At 46.3% G+C, this 17,007-nt stretch overlaps 1 protein-coding gene and 1 long non-coding RNA gene across 2 annotated transcripts in view; both read right to left on the bottom strand.

Annotated features, from left to right (window-relative positions):
* ADCY9 (adenylate cyclase 9) overlaps nt 1-3,179 on the bottom strand; it is a 127,811-nt gene extending 124,632 nt beyond the window's left edge. The window contains exon 1 of the mRNA XM_072751369.1: nt 2,943-3,179. The gene's annotated coding sequence lies outside the window, so the exon portion shown is untranslated. The remainder of the gene's footprint in view (nt 1-2,942) is intronic.
* Nucleotides 3,180-4,344: 1,165 nt separating this feature from the next.
* LOC140598099 (uncharacterized) overlaps nt 4,345-17,007 on the bottom strand; it is a 37,972-nt gene continuing 25,309 nt past the window's right edge. The window contains exons 3-4 of the long non-coding RNA XR_012000228.1: nt 6,443-7,040; nt 4,345-4,429 (exon numbers count right to left, since the gene is read on the bottom strand). This is a non-coding gene — a long non-coding RNA (uncharacterized lncRNA). The remainder of the gene's footprint in view (nt 4,430-6,442; nt 7,041-17,007) is intronic.

Here is a 17,007-nt window from a genome sequence, read left to right as displayed (position 1 = left end):
ATCCCCGGCAGGCTCCACCACAACCCAGAAGTCTTTGATCTCTTCATCTATATAAATTCCAAATCCTGCTCTGCCTGGTGCATTGCCCAGTAATGCCTACTGAATGACTGCATATGGGGAATTATAAGAGATAAGATGTGTGTGAAAGAGTCAAGCTCTCGGTTGCTTTTAATAAGTAGAATAAGTAATATTCCATGTAATGCTTATGAGTTTACAGCTCTTTGCACCTACATATGTAGTACAGGTTCTGGCATAAACCCAAAGCTAAAATATATGATCGGCATATTTATGACCCCATGGGGGCCAGGGAGGACCAGTCCAGGGGCAATCATATTTTGAAGTAAGGGGGAGCTGGTTGGTTGGCCCAGAAGTTCTACTGAGACAGAGGATGGGGAATTCTGAGTAAAGCATGGTGACTTGTCCCTCAAATTTGCAACCTGGCCCAGCTCCTGCTGGACTGTTATTCCCATCCCACCCTGTGGCTAATGGTGAGGAGCCATGGACTGCATAAGAGGTGTGTAGGTGATTGAAGAGTGTGCCCCCCAAACTGATGTCCATCCAGAACCTCAGAACATGACCTTATTTGGAAAGACAGTCTTAGCAGATGTAATTAGTGAAGATGAGGTCATTCTGGATTTGGATGGGCCCCAAGTCCAGTGGCTGGTGTCCTTAAACACAACGGGGACACAGAGACATGCAGGGAGAAGAAGGCCCCGGGGAAGATGGAGGCAGAGATTGGAGAGATGTGTCTACAAGCCAGGGAACAATGAGTGTTGCCGGGAACCACCAAAAGCTGGATGAGGCAGGGGGGACCCTCCCCCAGCACCTTCAGTGGGAGCACGGCCCTGCTGACACCTTTAATGTCTGACTTCTGGCCTCCAGACTGTGAGCAAATACATCTCTGCTGTTTGAAACCACCAAGTTTGTGGTCATTGTGATGGCAGCCCCAGGAAACTCCTACAAGCTGTTTCATCACAAACTGCAGGCGAGGGTACAGTTAGCACTCCGGGTGACCCCTCCAACCGTGCAGACACAAAAGACGAAGAGCAGGAGGGGCTCTCCCTGTGTCACAGCAGACTAGAGAAAACCTTCAGGATCTTGAGGGGGGCAGAGCAGCAGGAGACCCCAAGCACACACAGGGGGATGGAGGTCAGGCCTGACTGGTGCATGTGGGAACGAGGAGGAATCGGGGTCACTTCTGTTTAAAAAGTCTCTAGAGACACCTGCAGATGCTTGGGTTACATGACATTATGCCCATTTTAGACCCAGAGTGAGAACCAAGAGGAGTACAGCACGTTGCCCACAGCTGCAGGGTCGTTGAGCATCCTGTGGCTTCCAGTGTTGAGAAGAGAGTTCAGACACCTTCTGACTCTTGATCCCAGGTGTGAAACCTGTTTTGTCTCTGAAAGTTTCCATGTAGCTCTGAAGCTTCACTGCGCTGGATTGCAGTGTGGGCCTGTGTTCACCCACTGTGTTGGGCATTTGCTGGCCCCTCTCAAGCTAAAGACTCATGTTCATCATTTCTGGGAAATTCTTATTAAATTGTGTCTTTGGTGATTTCTCTCTTCTGTTCTCCTTGTTCTCTTTCTGCAACGTTTATGGTTGGAATGCTGGACCTCCTGGTCTGTTCCTCTTATTTTGCTTATCTCTATTTTCTGTCTCTGTGACTTTCTTTCCTTTCTCTTTGACTTTTTTCTTCAATAACTTTGTGTGATAATAATTCTACTGTCATGTTTTAATATCTGAGGGCTATACTGTCTTCTGAATTTTAAGAATTTCAGCCTTTTCTCATTTCACCAGTGGAATAACTTTTCATCTTTCTAAAGATACTTAAAATTGATTTTTTAAAATGTCTTTTTGCAGAGTCTCCACTTTTTTTCATTGTTTTACCATTTTTCAAGTTAGAGGGTTTTCTTGCATGTCTGGGCAGCTTTGGCTGTCTACTCACAGTTCAGAGGAGTCACTAAAAAGCTGATTAGAAACTCAGAGCAGGCGGTCGGAGTTGCCAACCATGGGCTTCCCTTTACACAATGCTTCTCAGCCCAGCCATATGCCATATGCCAACCATTTGGGATGTTTTTGGACCCTAATGACCTGACTCCATCCTCAGAAATTCTGATATGGGGGCACCGGGGTGTATCAGTCAGTTAAACATCCGACTCTTGATTTCAGCTCAGGTCATGATCTCAGGGTCCTAGGATGGAGCCCTGCATCGGGCTCCCTGCTCAGTGGGGAGTCTGCTCAAGGAATCTCCCTCTCCCTTTGCCCCTCCCTCTGCTTGTGCTATTTCTCTCTCTATCTCTCAAGTAAAAATAAATAAATAAATAAATAAATAAATAAATAAATAAATAAATCTTTTTAAAAATTCTCCTGTGACTATTTGGGGGAAGGAAGGGGTACGGGGGTATTTCAAATCTACCCAGGTGATTCTTATGATCATTTACTGCTTTCAAATGTTCTGGTCAGGTCATTTTGTAGGAGACCCCCTCCCATGTCAGTACTTCCAAGTATTTTTCCTTGGATTCGTCAGGTCTTCCAAAGAAGGCTCTTCCAGCCAGGCTGCCACTCATCTGAGAAGCAAAAACATGTGAAAAGCTGAGCATTCAGGATCTGAACCCTCACTTAGCAAAACACTATTTGGGATGGTTCTGATCCTGGCGGACTGCTGCTGGCTTTGAGGTGCTCTCCTAGGACAGTCACTTGCACGATGAACCTGAAAATTGTTAGCCGCATTCATCCGTATCCACCATGGTAGAACCCCATATACTTGTTACGATGACGTGTGTATATTTAGGCACATGATCATATCAAAGTATCATTAACATTGCTCAGGAAGAAAGTTTGTCAGCTAGACAAGTATTACCACAATGTCAATAAATAATTTTTTTTCAAACATAGAAACATTCCAAGAGGAAGTATCCAATACCATCTACAATACTCACCATCTGAGAAGCTCCACACCGTTGAGTCCAGGCTGTATACAACCAGCACAGTTTTTTCTGGATCTGTCTGCTGTTCTCATTTATACTTCATGTTTCAGTGCTTCATGACAAAGTCCTCACACAAGTCGTGATAAAAACCCACCATGCCACGGTGTGCTGGGACTGTTTGAGAGAGACGAGCCTTTTCTCATGTGCAGTGGGTAGCAGAACCTGTAGAAGACTCCATAACAGGGGCGCCTGGGTGGCTCAGTCAGTTAAGTATCCGACTCTTGATTTCAGCTCAGGTCACAATCTCAGAGTTATGATCTCAGGACATGAGATGGAGCCCTGCATCGGGCTCCACACTCAGTAGGGAGTTTGCTTCTCTTTGTTTTCATCTCCTTCTGCCTCTTCCCACCCTACCCCCCACCCACTGCATATTCTCTATATATAAATAAAGAAGAAGACTCTACAATATTTCCAAAGAGTGCTCTTAACTAAATGCAACTACATTTAGTAGTCCATTTGGTTCAGAGTCCCATTGCTCACAGTTTCTAGGAATACTGTTATAATTTGGGCAACATCCGCATCCTCCCTTATGCCCAACCGCCAACTGTGAGGTGGGGAGCCCAGAAGGAGGAGCCAGGGAGGGGACGGGCCGCAAGCTGGTTTCTCTCTGGCCCTCATGCTGGCAGTGAGTAGGTGTGGTGGGAAATTTGTATCATCTTACAGGCTAGATCATACCCTCTACCACCAAATTCATATGTTGACATCCAAACCCCCAGTACCTTAGAATGAGATGGCATTGGAAACAAGTTCTTGGAAGAGGTGATTCAGTTAAATTGAGGTCATGAGGGTGGGCCCTAACCCAGGATCACTGGTGTCCCCCTAAAAGGAGGGAATTTGGACCCTTACATGTACAGAGAAAGATGATGTGAAGAAACACAAGAAAAAACCGTCCACGAGCCCCAGAGGGGGTCTTTGGAATAAACCAATCCTGCCAACTTGATCTCAGACCTCTGGAGAGAAAATAATTTCTATTGTTCAAGTTGCCTGGTCTGTGGTACTTGGTTAGGGCAGCCCTAGCCAGCTAACACAGACGATGCATTTTTTAGATGTATCACACCACAATTAATAATGATAATAATAATAATAGTTCATAAGTCTATGAATATGCAAGTGGAATAAAAAGAATGACAAATCTTTCAAATTTTCCACTTCCTCTGCCCAATTGTTTCATGGCTCTATCCCCTCCACACATACCCTGTGCAATTATCCATTTTGTACCTCTCCAGCCAAGGATATTTAGGGACAGGAAGATTGCGTTCTTGAGAAGGGATTCACTGCAGGAATGGCCCCAAGGAAAGATGGGACTTTTTGCCCTCTCCCCCAAAACTGAGAAGTTGACCCTCTATGTGCTTACCTAAAAATTGGGACCTGCTTGTGTTGTCAGCTACAGCACAACTTAAAATCAGATGTGTGGATCGCTCCTTGAAGGCTCTCCACTCCTGGGAGGAGGAAATGGGTTGCAGGAAGGGCTAGTACCCAGGCAGCAAGGCTGCAGGGTCTGGGGTCCCCCAGCCTGAGCTGTCTCCTTCTCCCTGCACCTGCCCCTAGAAGCCATCGGCAGTCACAGAAGGAGAGACAGGAAGCCTTGCAAAGCAACGACCCAGCTGCAAAATCGCAGGCCGCTCAGCAGGGAAGGTGCGCTCACGGTTTTTAATTGGAGCCTGTCTGGGCACCAAGCTTAAGCACATTTCAAAGCCTGGCAACATGAAAAGCTAGGAAACCACCTTTCCCCCCATCTTGAGTGACTGAAAGGCACATTCAAAGACATAAGGGTATAAGCACGTGGGGACCATGCACATCGTAATACAAACATCTTGGGTTTACGGAAATACTTTACAGTTTGCAAGAGGCTTGTTCCCGTTCTCCTTCCTTTGATCCTCAGAATAGTACGGGGAGGTCCAGGGGGACAAGACAAACAGCCCCCGGGACAGGCAGGCACCAAAGGCTGGGGCTGGTCCTGGAGGTCACAGAGCCATACCTTAACAGAAGTGGGTCTCACGACACCTGGGTGGCTCAGCGGTTGAGCATCTGCCTTCTGCCCAGGGTGTGATCCCAGAGTCCAGGGATGGAGTCCCATATCCGGCTTTCCGGTGGGGGCGGAGGGGGGACCTGCTTCTCCCTCTGCCTGTGTCTGTGCCTCTCTCTCTCTCTCTCTCTGTGTGTGTGTGTGTGTGTGTGTGTGTGTGTGTGTGTGTGTGTGTCTCATGAACAAATGCTCCCCATGCAGGGAGCCTGACGCGGGACTCGATCCCGGGACTCGGGATCACACCCTGAGCCGAAGGCAGGCGCTCAACCGCTGAGCCACCCAGGCGTCCCCATAAATAGAATCTTAAAGAAAAAAAAAAGCAGTGAGTCTGGCTCACTATTGTCTCTGTCCACCCTGAGAGCAGTAATTACCACTGTGGTCGCACTTGCTCTGGGTTTGCAATGTCCACTTACTGCCTCATTTCATCCTCAACCACCCCTTGATGAAACCAAGGTTTAGCCAATTACGGGGGAGGGGGGCGATTTGAACTCTGGAGTGTCCCCAAAGACCACCTTCTAACTCGGCTGCATTCAGTCTCCTCCCGTCCACCCCCCTTTTGTACTGGGTTCCTGGCACACACAAGGCAGATTTGGGCTGCAGCACCACCTGTTGTTCAGCGGGGCCAGGGGCCGGGGTAGCTGCCGCTGCCACAGGCCTAGGACAGCAGACCTCAGACAAGCAGGCAGTGGGGACTGTCATCAGAGAACTGGGGACAGGGACAGTGTGCTGGTTCCCAGAGCAGCGAGCAGCAAGCCCAGGGCCAGGCAGGGCGCAATCAGCGCCTCTGAGACTCAGGGAGCCTGGAGGAGAGAAAATCCTCCAGAGCCGGGGCAGCCTAAGGAGCCCAGGAGGGGAGGCTGTGGTCGGGGTCTCTGCTGCACCAGGCCACAGGCCCTGCAGGGTGTGGGGGGCCAGCCTCATCTGACAGCTCAGCCCAGATCTGCGCTCCCTGCTGATCCCTTATCGGCTGAGGCTGCGGTCACAGCACCGTGTGCCAGAGATGTGGCCTTACCGGGGCCCAGGCAGGGAGGTGGCGGCACAGGAGCGCCCGGGCTGCCAAGGCGGCGGTGCGGGGGGCTGCCCCGGGCCACATGCAGTTGCAAACTGTGGTTGCCTTTGACAGCCCCACCATCTGCTCCCGGCAAGCAAGGAAACGGGGTATGCGGGGGGGGGGGGGGGGGGGGGGGCAAGGAGGGGTGGTGCCCGGGGGCTGCGGGCCAGCTGGGCAGCAGTGCACGGGGACAGCAGCCGAGGAAGACACGGCGGGGCCCTGTGGACACGAGCTCCGAAGCTTTGGGAAGAGCGGGAGCAGCCCTTGCAGGGAGCACTGCGCAGAGCCCATCGGCCGCCCTCCCGGGGGTGACTACTTCCGCAGGCGGAGCCTGGGCAGTGGCAAAAATGTGCTTGGGGTGAGGAAGAAACCTACCTCTCATCCGGGCCCAACGTCACTCACAAACGCAGACACGTCCCTGGCTGCTGGCGGCACTGCTCAATCCCAAGGTGGACGTGCCCCAGGAGGTGGGGAAGATGTGTATGCAGGGGGTGGGGGAGTCTGCAGAGGCTACCCGCAGAATCTGGGATGCCACCAAGTGGATTCCTGGTGCCCTGCTGAGGCTCGGGTGGTTCTGCAGGTGGAGGCCGTCGTGGATCCTGCCACGGCCCCGAAGGCAGGCGGTGGGAGCAGGTTCCACCCAGTAGCCCAGCTCACAGCCCAGCGCCAAACAGGCGTCATCTCCAGCGCAGCTCTGACACTGGACCTGGTTCCCTGGGAGCACGCAGGGCAGCTGAGAGGGCCTCACCTTCCAGGAGAAGCCCTGGGGACAAGGGTCAGCCACTCAGTTCCAGGGGCTCCTCTGCTTTATCAACCAGCTTCCCGCTTGGAACAGAAGTTATGTCCCATCCTCCTAACAACTGGTGGCTGGGGTGCCTGGTGGCTCAGTCAGTAGCACATGCAATTCCTGATCTTGGGGTTGTGAGTTCAAGCCCCACATTGGGTGTAGAGATTACTTTAAAAAATAAGAAATCTAAAAAAAAGAAAAAAAGAAAGAAATGTCTAATAACTGGTTACTATAATATTACATATTTGTACCCATTATTTCAGTTATGCAAATACCAAAAAGGACAAGTATAGAGCACAAGTCATTAAGCTAGAAGCTTTAGAGTGTCAGAGCCAGTGTTCCATTTCTAGCAATGTGGAGGCCTGAATGTACTGAAAAACCCTCCTGTTCCATGATACCTAAAAACACCAAAAAAAAATATTCTGACAAAATACATATGACATGAACTTTACCATTTTAACCATTTTTAGGCATATAGTTCAGTGGCATTAAGTACATCTGTACTGTTGTGCAGGCATCACCACCATCCGTTTCCAGAACTCTACATTTTTCCAACTTGAACCTCTGTCTTGATTAAGCACTCTGGTTTCCTCTCTGCCTCCTGTCCCCCCATAACCTCTATTCTACTCCTATCTCTACAAATCTGACCATTCGCCATTTCATGTAAGAGGAATCATGCAATATTTGTCCTTTTGTGTCCGGCTTATTTCACTCAGCATAATGTTCTCAAGGTCCATTGATGTTGTACCAAATGTCAGAATTTCATTCCTTCTTAAGGCTGACGAATGTTCCATCATATGTCTGTACCACACTCATTCATCCATCAGTGGACATTTGTATCATTTCCACCTTTTTGCTTTTGTGAATGATGCTGTTACAAACATCAGAGTACAAGTATCTGTCTCGAGTCTGCTTTTTCTTGACTTAGGGATTTTTTTTTCTAGAGATTTGTTCTTTTTTTTTCTGAAAGTGAAAATTATCAGTAGGTTTTTCATAATCATTTATCTTTATACTCTCTGGTGCATTTATGGTTATGTCCCCTTCTAAAATCTTCATAGTATTTATTTGTGTCTTCTTTTTCTAGATTGTCTTGTCCGAGTCTTACCAACTGATACTCTTTCAAATAGCTAATCATGGGCACCTGAGTGGCTCAGTGGTTGAGAGTCTGCCGTTGGTTCAGGGCATGATTCCAGGGTCCTGGGATCGAGTCCTGCATTGGGCTCCCAGCAAGGAGCGTGCTTCTCCCTCTGCCTATGGCTCTACCTCTCTCTGTGTGTCTCTCATGAATAAAACAAACAAACAAATCATATTAGAATTGGATTCAGGATTAGAGAAAATCTCCAGATAACAGTGGTTTAATATATTCTCACTGAGATATGTCCAGAAGGCTCAGTGAAGGGCTAGCCTGGCAATCCATGGAGTCAGAGAACCAGGCTCCTTAGATCCTGTTGCTCTTTTTGTTGTCCAACAAAGGAAAAGTCACTGTCCAATATCTGAAGGTCACCCTTCTGTGTAGGGTAGTTTCTGGAGCTCCCGACAGGAAGGAGGAAGAGGGAATAGAAGGGCATGCACACAGCACTTCTGCTCCCACTTCCCTGGCCAGGATAGTCATATGGCCAACCCACTTGCAAAAGAGCTGAGGAAAAGTTGTTTTGTTGATTCTCCTCTCTAAACCTTCATGCTATTGCTGCCACACATTTTTTTAAAAAGATTTTGTTTATTTATTCATGAAAGACAGACAGAGAGAGAGAGAGAGAGAGAGAGAGAGACAGAGGCAGAGACAGAGGCAGAGGGAGAAGCAGGCTCCATGCAGGGAGCCCGCGTGGGACTCAACCCTGGGTCTCCAGGATCATGCCCTGGGCTGAAGGAGGTGCTAAACCGCTGAGCCACCCGGGCTGCCCATATTGCTGCCACACATTGTATGTCTACATATGTTATAAACTCCACAATACAAGATTTTTTTTTGCTATAGTCAATTATCTTTTAAAGAAAAATCTTTAATGAGAAAAATCTCCATTTCCTATTCCAGTGGTCTTCCTTTCTCTCCGTACATCTAAGTTTCCACCTGGTATCATTTCCTTCTGCCCAAAGAACATTCTATATATTTCTGATAGTGCATATCTATAGGGAAAAAATAGATATCTATATCTATAGGGAACAAATTCTCTCAGCTTCTAAGTATTTGAAAATGTTTTTTAAAAAATAATTTCACTGGGCACCTGGGTGGCTCAATGGTTGAGCATCTGCCCATAGCTCAGGTCGTGTCATGATCCCAGGGTGCTGGTATCAAGTCCCACATCGGTGTCCCCACAGGGACCCTGCTTCTCCCTCTGTCTATGTCTCTGCCTCTCTCTGTCTCTCAGGAATAAATAAATAAAATCTTTCAAAAATAATAATAATTTCACTAGATATGAAATTGCAGATTGATCATTTTTTCTCTCAGTGCTTTAAAGATGTTCTGATGTCTTCTGGCTTACATTGTTTATGATAAAAAAAATCTGGTAATTCTAACCTTTGTTCTATATTTAATGTATCTTTTTTTGAAATTTAAGGATTTTTTTCATTATCACTGGTTTTCGGCAATTTGGTTATGATGTGTCTTGGTTTGGTTTTATGTTATTCTGCTTGGGATTCTTTGGGTGTCTTAGATCTGTTTATAACTATCTATACAGCTTTCATCAAATGTGGAAAAAACTTTGGCCATTATTTCTTCAGATCTATTTCTTTCCTGACCTTCTTTCTGGAACTTCCATTATACGCAATCACACATATACTTGCTGCTCAACACTGTCCCACAGGTCAGAGAGGATCTGGTGTCGTTTTCTTCTTTTTTTTTTACTCTGTGATTTAGTGTGGATAGTATCCATTACTAAGTTTTCAAGTTCACTGATCTTTCTTCTGCAGAGTCCAATCTACTATTAATCCCACCTGGTGAAATTTTCATTTCACATATTGAAATTTTCAATGACACAAGGACCATTTGGGTTTTTTAAAATATTTTACACTTTCTTTTAAGCCTTTGAGCATATTTACAATAAGTATTTTAAAGTCCTTGTCTGAACCATAAGAGACTGTTAATCATAGGAAACAAACTGAGGGTTGCTGGAGGGGAGGGGCATAGAGGGATGGGGTAACTGGGTGATAGGCATAAAGGAAGGCACAGGATGTAATGAACATTGGGTATTATATAAGACTGATGAATCACTGAACTCTACCTCTGAAACTAATAATACCCTATATGTTAATTAATTGAATTTAAATTTAAGTAAGTAGGGGATCCCTGGGTGGCTCAGCGGTTTGCCGCCTGTCTTTGGCTCAGGGCGTGATCCTAGAGTCCCAGGATCGAGTCCTGCATTGGGCTCCCTGCATGGAGCCTGCTTCTCCCTCTGCCTGCGTCTCTGCCTTTCTCTCTCTGTGTCTTTCATGAATAAATAAAATCTTTTAAAAAGATAAAATAAATTTAAGTAAGTAAATAAAACATTAAAATAAATAAATATAAATAAAGTCCTTGTCGGGATCCCTGGGTGGCGCAGTGGTTTAGCGCCTGCCTTTGGCCCAGGGCGCGAATCTGGAGACCCGGGATCGAATCCCACTTCCGGCTCCCGGTGCATGGAGCCTGCTTCTCCCTCTGCCTATGTCTCTGCCTCTCTCTCTCTCTCTCTCTCTCTCTCTGTGACTATCATAAATAAATTTTAAAAAATTAAAAAAATTAAAAATAAAAAAATGAAGTCCTTGTCTGTTAATATCATCTCTGTCATTTCTGACTCTGTTTCTATTGACTGATTTTGCTCCAGATTATGGATCACATTTGATTGCCTATCCTCTGTCAAGTAATTTTTTATTGGATGCTGGATGTTGTGAATTGTACATTGTTGAGTGCTGGAGTGTTTTGCTCTTTTTTCAAGAGTATCAGACTTTATTCTAAGGGGAAGTTAGGTTATTTGTAGATTAGATTAATTCTCCCAAAGTATGTTTTTAAGCTTTGTTTTGGCAGATCTTTCATAGCCTTTCCTGTAGAAATAGTTCAGCTCAGCTAATGAGGCTGACCCTTCTGGGGTCTCAGTGAATGCCCATGTGTCCAGTGGCAATTCTCCACTCTAGCTGTTTGGAACTCGAGTATCACCCAGGCATTGTTCAGTTTACAGTTCTTCAGTTGTCCTTTGACCAGCTTCATGGAGTTTTGCCCTGTGCATTTGTGGCTTAATATTCAGTAACAGTGTCCAGATTTTTAGAACCCTTTCTCTGGATAGGATCCTCCTCTCTGGTACTCTGTTCTGCAAATTCCAACTGCTTCAGCCTCTCTAAATGCCTGTATCTGTCACCTCATCTCAGCAAGATTGCCATGCTCTGCTTGTATTCCCCCTTTTAGGCCACTTGGGTATTCCAGAAATGCAAGGCTGGTTTAATATTAGAAAATACATTAATGCAGTTAACCACATTAACATAATGAAGGAGGCATGATGACCTCAGCAGACAGAAGGGAAGAAAAACACAATGAAATTCAATGTGTCCATTTTTTTTTAAGATTTTATTTATTTATTCATGAGAGACACAGAGAGAGAGAGAAAGGCAGAGGCAGAGGGAGAAGCAGGCTCCATGCAGGGACCCCGATGTGGGACTGGATCCCGGGTCTCCAGGATCAGGCCCTGGGCTGAAGGTGGGGCTAAACCACTAAGCCACCCGGGATTCCCAATGTGTCCATTTTTTAAACTTTCAGCAAACTAGGAATAGAAACTTCCTTAGCCTAATAAAAAAGAACCTACCCCCTCCTTCAAAAAACCTATAGCAAACCTAATACATAGTTTTAAATACATAGCTGCAGTTTTTTTTTTTTTTTTAATTTTTATTTATTTACGATAGTCACACAGAGAGAGAAGGAGAGGCAGAGACATAGGCAGAGGGAGAAGCAGGCTCCATGCACCGGGAGCCCGATGTGGGATTCGATCCCGGGTCTCCAGGATCACGCCCTGGGCCAAAGGCAGGCGCTAAACCGCTGTGCCACCCAGGGATCCCCATAGCTGCAGTTTTAAATAGGGTCATCAGGTCTCACTGAGAAGGACAAGAAGGACACATTTGGGCAGAAATTTGAAGGGTGTGAAAGGAGAGCCCACGTGGCTATCTGGGGAACAACATTATAGGCAGAAGGTGTGCTCCAGGAACAGGAAGGAGGCCCGTGTGGCCCAAGCACAGAAAGCCAGGGAGAGTGGCAGATCAATTTAGAGAAGCCATGGGGGTGACAAACTAGGGGAAAGACTTTACTCTGAACAGGATGAGGATCTGGAGAACTCAGAGAAGAATTGAGGAGTTATGTGATTCGTCCTAAATCTGTCTAAAGGCTCCCTCTCCCTACCGTGTTGAACAGCAAGCAGAAGAAGGCAGGGCAGAGGCAGCAAAGCCAGCGAGGAGGCCACTTGGGGAGCCCCGATGTGAGTGATGGCAGCTGGGTCTAGCACAGTATCGGTGGAGACGGTCAACAGTGGTGAGAGGACACATTTGTTCTCAAACCAGGGCCAGTGGGTTTGCTCACAGATCTGATGAAAAATGTGAAAGCAATAGGAGTCAAGGTGACTCCAAGGTCATCAACCTGACAGCTGAAAGGAGGATGAAGAGGAGGCACAAAACGGGGATTCCATCCTGGCTGCTTCTGTTGTGTTCATAAGAGAGAGTTGCTAGGAACACTTAAAAGCCGTCCATTCATGGGGCAGCTGGGTGCCTCAGTCAGTAAAGCATCTGCCTTTGGCTCTGGTCATGATCCTGGGATCCTGGGGTCCTGGGTTCAAGCTCCACATCCGGCTCCCTGCTCAGCAGGGAGCCTGCCTCTCCCTCTGCCTGCCGCTCCCCCTGTTTGTGCTCTCATGTTCTCTCTCAAATAAAGAAAAAAACATAAAAAAAAATTTTTTTAAGATTTTACTTATTTATTCATGAGAGACGCAGAGAGAGAGAGGCAGAGACACAGGCAGAGGGAGAAGCAGGCTCCACATAGGGAGCCCCATGTGGGACTCAATCCCAGGCCTCCAGGACTATGCCCTGGGCCGAAGGCAGGCGGTAAACCTCCGAGCCACCTAGGGATCCCCCATAAAAATCTTAAAAAAAAAAAAAAAAAAAGCAAAACCGCCTCCATTCTCATCCAGCAGTGGTCCACCAGTCACAGCCTGTCATGTCCGTGTAACTAGCTCCGGGGCAGCCCCTTGATTTGCAACGATCAAAAGCTGACTGGGGGGATCCCTGGGTGGCGCAGCGGTTTGGCGCCTGTCTTTGGCCCAGGGCGTGATCCTGGAGACCCGGGATCGAATCCCACGTCGGGCTCCCGGTGCATGGAGCCTGCTTCTTCCTCTGCCTATGTCTCTGCCTCTCTCTCTCTGTGTGACTATCATAAATCAATCAATCAATCAATCTGACTGGGACCCAGCAGGCAGCCTGCTTGCTTGTGTCAGCTGCTACTGCTGTTCACATTTCAGACCACTAGCAAGAGTGGGGAAGAAACGATTACCACGTGAGGTTTCCTCCATGACAGTGTTTAAGTTTGGGCTTTTGTCCTCTGATTTGCAACACTAATTTGACAATGGCTCATTTTTTTCATTTGTTTTTATTGAAGTTCAATTTGCCAAGATAAAGGATAAACCCATTGCTCATCTCATCAAGTGCCTTCCTCAGTGCCTGTCACCCAGTTACTCCATCCCCCCCCACCTCCCCTTTCGCAACCCTTTGTTTATCAGTTAGGAGTCTCTCATGAATTGTCTCCCTCTCTATTTTTTCCCACTCAGTTCCCCTCCTTTCCTTTATAATCTCTTTCACTATTTCTTATATTCCACATATGAGTGAAACCATATGATGACTGTCCTCCGATTGACTTACTTCACTCAGCATAATACCCTCCAGTTCCATCCACGTCAAAGCAAATGATGGGTATTTATATATAGACCACATCTTCTTTATCCATCATCTGTTGAAGGACATTGTGGCTCCTTCCACTGTTTGGCTATTGTAGACATTGCTGCTATGAACATTGGGGTGCAGGTGACCCGGTGTTTCACTACATCCGTGAGTGAAAATACCCAGTAATGCAATTGCTTTGGGGTAAATACCCAATAATGCAATTGCTGGGTCGTAGGGTAGTTCTATTTTTTAACTTCTTGAGGAAGCGCCACAGTTTTCCAGAGTGGCTATACCAGTTCACATTCCCACCAACAGTTACACTGTTGGGTTCCCTTTCTCCCCATCCTCTCCAACATTTGTTGTTTCTCGTCTTGTTAATTTTCACCATTCTCACTGGTGTGAAGTGGTATCTTAATGTGGTTTTGATTTGTATTTCCCTGATGCCAAGTGATGTGGAACATTTTCTCATGTGCTTGTTGGGACAATGGCTTATTTTAGAGATCACATGAAGTCATGGAAGAACCACTGGATACTTTAAAATTGTTTAACTGATTGTGGTGTCAAAAATCCAGTGATCAATTCATTAAGTTGGCCTGACTCCCAGAGTTATTCAATCAATATTTTATTGAATACCTATGATGTGCCTCCACACTGAGAACCAAGTTTAAGGCCTCATCATAACACCAGTCTGCTCACTGTGTGATTATCCACATTTTCTTACTTTTTAAAAAAAATATTTATTTATTTATTCATGAGAGACACACAGAGAGGGGCAGAAACATAGGCAGAGGGAGAAGCAAGTTTCCTGCGGGGAGCCTGATGTGGGACTCGATCCCAGGACCCCAGCCAGGATCACGCCCTGAGCCACCCAGACATCCCACCAACATTTTCAAACTTAACACATCAAAATATCATACTTTTATTTTAAAATGGGTATCTTTTATCCAAATGCTGCAACTCATTGTGTTCATTTGCTCACTGTGGTTGGAGCCTTCATGTCTGCTTATCTATAAATCATTTACAGATTTTTCTCAAAGATTCATGACCCAGGCACTGAGGTCAAAGCTCAGAGCCACATTTGTTATGCTGGGGCTTTTATTTAATTAATTAATTTAATTCTATCAAGGCCAATAGAAAATTCACTCAGACTTGGTTTTCTTCTTTTCTTTTACCATGTAATCAGACTGGGTTGTCAAGAAACATCCATCCGCTGTATTACCTAGAAGGTAATACAGGAAGGGGAAGATAATGCTTAATATAGAATCTGACTTTTTAGCCTAGGAAACTCCCCTTCTGGTGGCATGTACCCATTTGCAAGTGAAATTAGAAAACACATGCACAAAAAGAGTAGAACTAATTGGTAGAGAAAGGCAAAACAGACCCCTCTATATGCATGGTCTATTTTTTTTTTTTTTTAAAGAGAGAGAGAGAAGGAGCAGGGGCAGAGGGAGAAGCAGACTCCACGCTGAGCAGGGAGATGTGGCATTTGATCCCAGGACCCCAGGACCCTAGGATCATGACCTGAGCTGAAGGCAGATACTTAATCAATTGAGCCACCCAGGCGCCCCTGCATGGTCTGTTCTAAAAGTGTTGGCACATCACCTTATAGTCCCAGACAAACCATCCCGTCCCTGCAAAGGGAACAGCAGAGCCAGGAAACACATGAAGAGATGCTCAACATCACTCATCGTCAGGGAAAACAGAAATCAGAACGACAGTGAGATGTCACATCACTCCAGTCAGAATGGCTCTCATCAAAAAGATAAGAGAGAACAAGTGTTGGCGAGGATGTGGGGAAAAGAGAACCCTTGCGCACTGTTGGTGGGATTGTAAATTGACATAGCCACTATGGAAAATAGTATGGAGGTTCCTCAAAAAATTAAAAAAATAGAACTACCATACAACCCAGTAATTCACTTCTGGATATTTCCCCAAAGAAGACGAAGCACTAATTTGAAAAGATTTAGGTACCCATGTTTATTGCAGCATTATTTATGGTACTCAAGATATGGAAACAACCTAAGTGTCCATCGATATATGAACAGATGAGAAGATCCGATGCACATACACACATTCACATACACAAACACTCAGCCAGCAACAAAATGAGATCTTGCCATTCACAACAATGTGGATGGACCTAGAGGTATTCTACTAAGTGAAACAAGTCAGAAAACAACAAATATCATTTGATTTTGCTTATGTATGGAATCCAAAACAACAACAACAAAGCAGATGAACCAACAAAACAGAAGTGGACTCCCAAGTACATGGAGCTAGTGGCTGCCAGAGGGGACGGGGGGGGGGGGGGGGGGGGGCAGGGTGAGATAGCCAAAGGGCATGAGAGGCACAAACTTCCAGGTAGAAAATGAATACATCACAGGGATCAAAACTATAGGAAAATAAAGGAGGGGGGGAATCAGCAGAAAAACTCCCAAACCTGAAGCAGATGAAATCCGTTTGCACCTTTTCTGTGTGTCTGTCTCCCTCAGTGAATCTAGCGCTCCTCAGCAGCACACAGCCAGTAGAGTCGGGGAGACAGGACACCACACCGGAGATTAAATCCAGTTGCATAAAAGTTGCCAGCTGGGTGCCTTGGGCAGGTCATCATTACTTCTCTGGTTCTCATATTCCCCTTCTGTCCCTATTCTATTCTATTCTATTCTAATACCTGCCTTGTCCATCTCCACAAGGTTTGTGAGATCCAAATAAAAAAACAAAGTGGGGGCAGCCCGGGTGGCCCAGCGGTTTAGTGCCGCCTTCAGCCCAGGGCCTGATCCTGGAGACCCAGGGTAGAGTCCCACGTCCGGCTCCCTGCATGGAGCCTGCTTCTCCCTCTGCCTGTGTCTCTGCCTCTCTCTCTCTCTCTCTGTCTCTCATGAATAAATAAACAAAATCTTAAAAAAAAAAAAAAAGGGGGAACTGCTTTGTGTGCAATGACGAAATGCAGGCTGGAAAAACGTAGTGTGTTATCACTGTTAGTCTTAATCCTGTCACTGACAGTGGGAAAGTTACTAAGGTCTCTAAGCTTCCATATCTGTAAAGCAGGGAAAATAAGACCTACCTCAGATGATTACAATAGGGATTAAATAAGATAGTTAACATAAAGCAGACTCTTGGCTTTCCCAAGCCCAGTGGAAGGCTTCTCCTCCTAAATAAGATAAGGACTTGCTAGAGGAAAGCTCTGCACCCTTTCACCCTCCGCTCCCCTCCTTCTTCCTGCCTAGAACATAAGTGTACCTGGAGGTACAGCAGCTGTCTTGCAACCATGAGACAA

The sequence above is a fragment of the Vulpes vulpes genome, chromosome 3 (genome assembly GCF_048418805.1).
Source record: "Vulpes vulpes isolate BD-2025 chromosome 3, VulVul3, whole genome shotgun sequence".
NCBI lineage: Eukaryota > Metazoa > Chordata > Mammalia > Carnivora > Canidae > Vulpes > Vulpes vulpes.
This window is presented reverse-complemented; position numbering and strand designations above follow the sequence as displayed.